This window comes from Pinus tabuliformis, chromosome 1_2 (genome assembly GCF_031772625.1).
Source record: "Pinus tabuliformis cultivar Carrire ecotype Pingquan chromosome 1_2, CPIR1, whole genome shotgun sequence".
NCBI lineage: Eukaryota > Viridiplantae > Streptophyta > Pinopsida > Pinales > Pinaceae > Pinus > Pinus tabuliformis.
In genome coordinates this window covers 26,755,886-26,765,336 of record NC_142298.1, presented here as the reverse complement: position 1 = coordinate 26,765,336, position 9,451 = coordinate 26,755,886, and the positions used below count along the sequence as shown (strand labels likewise).

Below are 9,451 nucleotides of genomic sequence, written 5' to 3'. Positions count from 1 at the left end.
TTCCTGTTCTATTGGATTTTGTTCAATGCGATCAGTAATGTCTAGATGAATTTTCATTATCTACCGCTATCTAATTAAAACAAGAATTTCCTTACAGGTACCCGATATACAGGATACCAACAGGTCCAACCTTGCGAGACCTGGCTGCCTGCTGCCGGCAAATTAAATAGGATCTATTGTAATTGTAAACTCACCATATTGAATCTGTACCTTCTATATTAAAAGTTGATTATTTGTGTTTATTTATCACTATATTTGAAGCTACAGTAAAAGCATTGGGATGAGATGGCCCAACAGAGATTAAAATTACTAACAGGCTATAGCTTGTTCGTCCCACAGTATAATTTCTGCAGATTTTAATTTGGTGAGGCTGTGGCATGCTTAGGTATGGGGCAGGGATGAGATGTCATGATTTATAGAAGCAGATTTTAAGCTGGTGAGGCTGTGGCATAGGTATGGGTAGGGATGAAATATGATTTATGGAAGCAAATTTCAAGTTGGTGAGGCTTTGGCATGCTTAGGCACACGACAGGGATGAGATGTCAAGGAAAAATGGGGTTGTGAATAGAAATGTTGTAGATTAGTTAGTTTGTGTGAGGTTTAGTCTCATAGATTATTAATTCAAATCTTAAGGAGAAGTGTTACAAGGACCAGGCCATTTTTACAAAAAAGAACAAACTGAACAGATAATGGAAATCAATTTCTAAGAAAAAGAAAGAAGAAACTGAGCAGATAATGGAAATCAAAATATATATATATATATGAACTCTAGATTCTAGAAGCACCATTACCAACATGGCTAATTGCATCCTTATTGTCTGCATGGAAAAGTGATGTAGAAAAAGATGATTAGAAGGTATAGTCCATTTAACAATTTAGCCAAATATATCACTGTGAAAGAATTTCAAAATTCAAATTCTGATGTGTGATTTAAGGATGTGATCTGAAGTACTTGATTTCTCCTATGTTAGGGAAATTTTATTATGTAATTGGAAAGAAATATCATATGACTGTCTTTGTAAATATTGCATAAGCTCTATCGGCAGTTTGCGTTCTGAAAAAAATTTGTTGTTGAAGGCAAAAGAGAAGTCTGGCATCACTTTGAATCCAAGATTGGAATTTGTCATGTGTTGGTCCATCTCTCAGTGTCCGGAATATGCCATTGTAAACTTTAATTAATTTAAAGCTAAATGCAGATCCATGAAGAAAAATATTCCTGGTGAATGAAAACACTGTTTACTAGGAAAAACAAAGGCAACATGATAACATTCATTGAGATGGAAAATTCTCCTAAGAGAACAGAATCACATTAGCAAGGCAAATTAAATAGGATCACCATCTAATTTTATTTTAACTCACCATATTGAATATACACCTTTTTAAAAGCTGATTATTTATGTTTATTTATCATTGCATTTGAAGCACCAGCAAACGTTTTGGGATGAGACGACCCAACCGAGATCAAAATTACCAACAGGCCATAGCTTGTTCATCTCACAGTTAAATTTCTGCAGATTTTAAGTTGGTGAGGCTGTGGCATGCTTAGGTATGGGGCAGGGATGGGACATGATTTATAGAAGCAGATTTTAAGCTGGTGAGGCTTTGGCATTCTTAAGTATGGGGCGGGGATGAAATGTCATGATATATTGAAGCAACCTTTAAGTTGGTGAGGCTGTGGCATGCTTAGGTATATGGCAGGGATGAGATGTTATGATTTATGGAAATATTTGTATATATAGATTTCTGTTCCATAGGTATTTATAAGATAGTAAACAGAAAAGTTAAAATGGGTCAGTGAATAAAAGTCTCAATTATTTATGAGGTGTAGATTAGCTCAAATTTTATCAAAAAATATTACAAAGGCTAATCCATTTCTACAACGAAGAACAACCTGAACAAATAAAGAAAATTCATTTTCCTCTGTTTTGAAAAAAAAGGACTCTCTTCCGCCAATACAACAGTATATATATATATATATATATATATATATAGATATATATATATGCACACTATTTGAACAATCCATCTCCATAGAATTACCAGCATGGCTAATTGCATCTTTATTGTTTGCATGGCGAAGTGATGTTGGAAAAGATGACTAGAAAGGATAATCCATTTAACAATTTAGCCAAATATATCACTGTGAAAGAATTTGAAATTCTGATTGTGATTTAAGGATGTGATCTGAAGTGCTTGATTTCTCTTTTGTTAGGGAAATTTTATGTTGAAAATTGAAAAGTAATATCATATGACTGTCATTGTAAATCTTGTATAACCTTTATCGGCAGTTTGCATTTTTCATTTTAGGATTTTGATATCTTCTGTTATGAACCCTGTATTTTTAACAACACAATGTTTTCTAGCTGTTCTGTCATTGGCTCTTCATTGATAATAGGAATAATTCTTGGTTTCACAGACATTCATGAAAGGATGGAGGGATTCTGAAGCCAAATCCATGCCCTTCTTCAGTCTTGGTGATCTGTGGGAGTCATTCAACGAGTGGAGTGCATATGGTGCTGGAGTACCGATAGTGTTGAATAGAAGCGACACTGGTATGCAGTATTATGTACCGTCTCTTTCTGCCATTCAACTTTACACTCACCTTTCTGGACCTAATATTGGCACCAGGTAGATTATCCAATTCACCAGTTATTTTCATAGCAAGTCATGTCAAAGGGAGGTTCCTTAAATTTTTCGTAAATCTGACCACAGCTGAATGCTTTTGTATAATAATAATATGGTAAATAAGGCATAATATACACCGTAGCTCCTGTTGTTTTAACTTTAACAATTTATCTCCTGTTGTTTAACAATTTTTTTTTGGAGAAATCTATCTTTGCAAACGATTCTGCTCTAATGTTGCTCCAGACGATGAAAATATTGCATGCTTCGGCGGCTCTCTATATCAGTTGTGTCATATCTGAGACAAGATTTTGCCTGTCACAATTCAGTGTTAATGCACATGTCTTTCATTGGAGCAATATCATTTAAAACTTGATAACGTTTGGACACGTGATTCACACTGGCTCAGTTGAGTCCTAAACATGCTCTGTTTTTTTTGCAGGTCCCCTGGTGAGGAGAGTGATGCAAGTGATGATTATAGAGATACAGGTAGTGAAGGTAGTAGTAGTAGTGATGAAGCAAAGTGAGACTCAAAATATGGTGGGGCAATAGAAGTCACTCTAAAGCTGCACAAAAAGGCCTTTCTAGTGATGATGGTGAAGGAAGCACTTGCCCTTCATTTCAATATTTTGAGCGAGCAACTCCATATAGTCGTGAACCTCTGGCTGACAAGGTAAGATTCGGTTATGCATTAATTTTGAGGAATGTTTTATTTCATGGTGTAGTTTCAATTGCGAGGTTAAAATTAATATATGTTAACTGGATGTTGCAGATTGGAGATCTTGCCAAGGACTTTCCACAGCTGAAAACCTTAAGCAGCATTGATCTGTTGCCAATCAGTTGGCTATCGGTTGCTTGGTATGCGATCAATTATACTTGTGCAATCCTTGATTAAGTTGGTGTGGAGGCCAGTTAGTTATTAAGCATTCATGTTCTATTGGATTTTGTTCAATGTGATCAGTAACGTCTAGATGAATTTTCATTATCTACCGCTATCTAATTAAAACAAGAATTTCCTTACAGGTACCCGATATACAGGATACCAACAAGTCCAACCTTGCGAGACCTGGCAGCCTGCTTCCCAACTTTTCATTCCCTTTCAACTCCACTAAAAGGTTTGATTCATCTACTTTCTATTTCCTGTCCCTCCATCTTGTTGCTACTTTGTTCACATAGTTTTCATATCAGTAAAGCATGTTGATGCTTTTTGAATTCTGATTTTCTCACTCCGCATTTGATCTCTAACTGATGTTTTGGCAGATGATGGCAGTATTCATGTAAGTACTGGAGGGAAAAGTGTTCCTGTCATTCCGATAAGCAATTCTGGGGGTTCTCCAAAGATAGCTTTACCAGTATTTGGTCTAGCTTCTTACAATTTGAAGGGGACAGTGTGGAGTACTAATGGCAACTGTGAACGACAGCAGGCTAACTCTTTGTTTCAGACAGTTGATCAATGGTTGAGATTACATCAGGTGAAACATCCAGATTATGATTTTTTCCTTTCACATGGTTCTTCATATGGAGGATAAACTAGGAACATCCATAACAATGGGGTTTTTGTTGAAACGAAAGAATCAGTTGGGTTATGAATGGCTTTTTTTTATTATAGCCATTAGTAAGGCAAAATACCAGGAGTCAGTGGAGTGTGTCAACAAGAAAGTTGAGGGTTGTTCACAAATCTTCGTCTATGATCTCCTCAATATAGTCAAAAGATAAAAATATAAACATTCTCAAAAAGTTCTGCAATAGAAAATGAAAAAATGCGAGTCAAAACTCGTACCAAAAGGGTATATTTAAGAGAGAATGGGTTTTTGGGTAAACCTTTGGCTTGTCTGCTGTAAGAGAAAATTGATGGAAAAATAAGTGAAAAGAAAACAAGAATTGCCATTTGTTAAATAGGAGGAAGAGGAAATGCTGAAGGAGATGAAGTGTCCTGCATTCCAAACTCTATGTCAGCACGGCAATGCCATAAACCATTGCAGGTTGAATTTTAAGTCGTGCAGTTTTTTCTCTTCCTTTGATTTCAATTCAGGTACGCTCGTTCTCTGGGACGAAAGTTCATGGATGTGGTTGCAGACGACTATCATCCAATTTAGACTGCCTGAGTAGATATTTAATTTAAATCCAAACTTTTGACATGAAAACACTGATTTGTGATGATGGGCTGACAATGGATATTGTCTAGAGTGGTTTCTGAAAAGCTGCGTGCCCAGTGGTGGCAATTGCTATTACTGTGAGAGCATTCGTTGGTTTTTGAGTAATTGTTGAGAGCATTTGAGTATTTTCTCCAAGGGATTTTCGCTACATTAAAACAAATTGTGAATTGTGGCTAGTGTAGGATCAACTTTTGTCCTATCAGGTTCTCTTTGGAGTTGACGGATTAAGAAAGTAAGAAAAAAATGAAAAGAAAACCTTGATTCTGAGTCAATATTAAGATATTTTGTGTCAATTTTCTTCCAGTGGTTGATGAATGATTTGATTTTCTTCAAAGTGATTAGAAAAGTAGTTTTTTTAATAGTGATCAAAGCATGACGTGAGTTATCTAATTATTTTTTCAAAATTTCTAGTAGTTAATTATTGGGGATGACTAAGTTGCAGAGAGAGATTTATGTCGATCATATGATTGTTATTGTGTTATACGTCAAGGTGGGAGAAAAAGAAAAGTAAAAGATCAAAATTATGAGAATTTAGCATGAACATTATTTTCATTTTTTTGAGTTGTATGATCAACTATTGTTAGGTGAGTGTTTTTCAATGATATATATTTTGAAATTATTCAGTGTTGTTCATTTGCCATACTTTGGACATACCTTGGGCGGATATATCTTTTCATTCAAGGAAATGTTTAGGAAAAGTATTATGTTGCTGGAGTTGTGAATTGAGATTTTAAGAAGTTGCTTGGGGCTATTGTGGATATAATAAATTATACTGATAGTTTGGAATGTAAAGGAATTTTGCTTTAGAAACATAGAATAAATGTGGTATCTCAAACTCAGAGTGATGCCCGTGGATTCTCGATCTATAACCAATTTCATGCTTTCTCATCTTAGGAATACCGTAGGCATAGAGTAGGTGGAACTTTCTAATTGGGTCTGTAATTACATTTTAATTAAACCGTGGTCACCCCTCTTGGCATGATCTGGTTCTTCTTTCACTGGATGATCACATTGTCACTATCAAAGTGGCCGTGTTAAATCAAGACTTTCTGTTCTAAAGATCACCTTCGTTGTCCATGGCTGGATGCCATGTGCATGACGGCGTCGCCCAGTGTAAAGACCCCTACAACCCTATGGACTACGCTTCAAATAAACTTGTGACCAATCTTACAAGTTAATGATTATGAAACTTGCATTTGTCCTACTCTGGGGAGTTTTTAACAAAAAGTAAAAGATAAAAATTATGAGAATTTAGCATGAACATTATTTTCATTTTTTTGAGTTGTATGATCAACTATTGTTAGGTTAGTGTTCTCATAGTTGACTGTAAAGATGGTTGAAGTAGTGGGCCTAGTGGCTTGCTATGTTTGTATTGCTTTGATATATATTTGAAATTATTTAGCGTTGATTCAGTGTTGTGTATTTGTCATACTTTGGACATACCTTGGGAGGATGTATCTTTTCATTCAAGGGAATGTTTAGGAAGAGTATTATGTTGCCGTAGTTGTGAATTGAGATTTTAAGAAGTTGCTTGGGGCTATTGTGAATATAATAACTTATACTGATAGTGTGGAATGTGCAGGAATTTTGCTTTAGAAACATAGAATAGAGGTAGCAGTATCTCCAATCAAGAGTGATTATGAGAATATATTGCTGATTGATTTCTTGCTGTCAAATTATGGCAGTATCTCCAACTCAGAGTTATTATGAGAATATATTCATGTTTCAATACTTTACTTTGTGTATCTTTATATTTGTGCTAGCATTGTAATGGAATGGTAGAAACTAAAAATAATAATTTGTATAATTTTGATTAAGGATTTATTTTATTTTGGGCAATTTATTGACTAGGTTTAGTTTGAATGATTGAATTATTATAATATTTATTATTTTGAACCAAAATACAATTCCTTCAATTTAACATTTCTATCGGCCTCTGTTTGCACCTTTTGGGGCAATTGCTAGTGATATGTTGTTTCACTTGCTGTATGCGGGTCTCCAGGGCATGTTTTCTTTCGAGATATGACCAAATTTCTTTCTATTCCATTTTAAGTTTGACTTTAAATTCCTTTGAGTTTAAGTATAACGTATGCATGGAATTTCATCCTCGGACCTACAATTCTTTCCACCAGCTTTTGGCTTTAGACCGTAAATCGAGATCTTGTAGCCAAAGCCTTCAAATATCAAGGGATGATTATGAGGAGCCATTTTCAAGCTAACTCCAAGCGGATTCGCTAGTGGTTTAAGCCAATGCTTGGCAGAATACCGGCTTCAGCAAAATGATCGTGTTCACCTAATTCTTTAGATATTACAAATCAATCCAGCCACTAGATATCTGATGTCTCCCTCCCCTCCAGTTATTCCTAAGTATGTCTCCCTACCCTCCAGTTATTCCTAAGTATACACACTATTGATAGTATTTAGATTGTCCACTTGAACTTGATGAAAATGTCAGAAAATTGTTGTGCCTTAGGATCGATTCTTTTGATTCCCCTGTCCACCCCTTCGATTCTTTTGATTCCCCTGCCCACCCCTTTTTCTCTTGCAGGTAAATCTTCGTCGACAACCGAAAGTTCATCTGGGTGGAGGGATTTCATAAGATTGAAATCTCTGCCAACTCGAAGTGGTCAATATACTACGTTTGGTAAAGACTAAAAAATGGCGTTACATGTTAAATATCATTTTTCCTCAATTATTTTTAATTATAAATAGAAATATGGTATTTACCTATTAAATTTTAATTATCCACGAGTTCATTAGTTAATCCATGCACTTGATAGAGTGTCTTGGATAAGCAATTAAAATACTTTTTAATTTTATGTTAAATTTAATCATGAAGATATTTGAGTTTTTATAGGAAAAAAAAACAAAACAAAATAAAAAATTTAATATTTTTATTTATCATTTGTACTAGTATGGGAAAAAATAGTTTATATTCAAAAACATAAATTTGTTTAATTTATAGATAACTATTATAAAATTTTAAAAGAATTATATAAAAATTTCATAATTGTTGTAAATGTTTAAAATAATTCTATTTTAATCATGGTTCTACAAAGCCCTAGAGGGATCAAAGCTTTCCACATTCAAACTTATTTTAGAATGTAAAAATTGAAAAATTATTTAAAAATCGCTAGATTTGATCTTTTTCAAATATATATATATATAACATTTTTGAAGTTATAGATAGATTAAAATTTTAAATTCAAAGATTCAATACCTTGAAAATCTCCGTATACAGTTTTTATAAATTACACCTTGTAACTCCCAAAAATATTTGATAATTTTTAGACAAAATAGATGAGAACATATATTAAAAAAACAAAGTATAAAATAATAAGAAATTTAAATAATTTTAGCAAATAATTTTTTTTAATTATTTTATATAATATATAGATAAATTATATTTAGATAAAATATTTATCTTATTTTATTAGTGATATATATATGTATATATAATGAAATTTTGTATTTTATTGGCGCAGATTTTTATTTAGAAATTTTTTTTTTTAAATGAACCACATTATTATTTTCAAAGAAATTTTTAGAAAATATTTTGTTTTTTTTAAATGATAACCACGTTATTAATTTGAAAGAGATTTTATTTTAAAAAGGAAGCAGTCAACTGGAGATTGAGCAAGGAAAATCATGTTATAGAATGCAGTTGGAGCAATTATATATGAGATTATTATTTCCCTTGGGTTTATATAGAGAAGGTAGTAGCCATCCACAAACTTGGTAGTAACGTATGAAACACGGATGAAGTTCAGATAGTGAAGATTATTGTCTTTTCTTGGCGCGCAGTGTGGAAAATTCCAGCGCTCCAGTAAACCAAGCCACGGAGTAACATGAATAGGCAGAAATTTTTAGTAGGGTTCAAAATTTCCCTTTTTGGATCCCAAACATCCATATAAATTGCCGACTTCTACCAAAATCAGTAACTTTAAAAGTATGGCCACGTGATTACCCTGTCCGTAATAGCCGCTGCTGCCCATGTGTTATTTCGTAATTTGTTTTCGTCCAAGGATGGAATTTGGTTGTATATTGAATTCCTTTTGGCTTTTCAAAGGTCCTATCTGTAATTTGTTTCCGTCGAACGATAGAATTTGTTTAGTTGTGTGTATTGAATGCACTACAACTCGAGTTTACTCGTCTTTTCCTGCGACGGTCTTATTTTGCCCACCCAACGCTTAATAAAACTGGGATGCTATACGGAGTCCACGTGGATGCTACATTTTCTAGGCGTTTTTAGGTGCCCATCTGATTGTTGTAAGTTTAAGCGTCATGCTCGAAGTTTAAGGGGTTATATTCAAAAGCATCATACTCTATTGTTAGGTCTTGGAGGGTTATTGGACATTTTATTATTTAATTGGACAGAATTTGGTTCTATAGCGTGATACTCTACTCGCTATATGTTTTGAAGATTTTTTTGATATATTTTATTATCTAATTTAACATAATTTGATAGAGATTGGTTAAAATTACGAATTTAATTGTTATTTCAAAACTAGAAACTAAGAAAAAAATTATTTCAATTCAACCAAAAACTACAGATTTTTAAAAAAAAAATCGCTTCAAAAAATTGCGACTATATTCAAAAGATTTGTCCCTTCAAAAAGTTGTGACTATAGTATTTGGTTTCCCAAGATTTTAGAAGTGACATGAGTTATTAT

At 33.6% G+C, this 9,451-nt stretch overlaps 1 pseudogene across 1 annotated transcript; it reads left to right on the top strand.

The window, feature by feature from the left end:
* LOC149204178 (uncharacterized) lies at positions 1 to 4,900 on the top strand (annotated as a pseudogene). Its single transcript, XR_016253010.1, has 6 exons — positions 1 to 178; positions 2,417 to 2,628; positions 3,065 to 3,295; positions 3,395 to 3,480; positions 3,646 to 3,737; positions 3,883 to 4,900. The product of XR_016253010.1 is annotated as an uncharacterized LOC149204178 (transcript).
* The last annotated feature ends 4,551 nt before the right edge of the window (positions 4,901 to 9,451 follow it).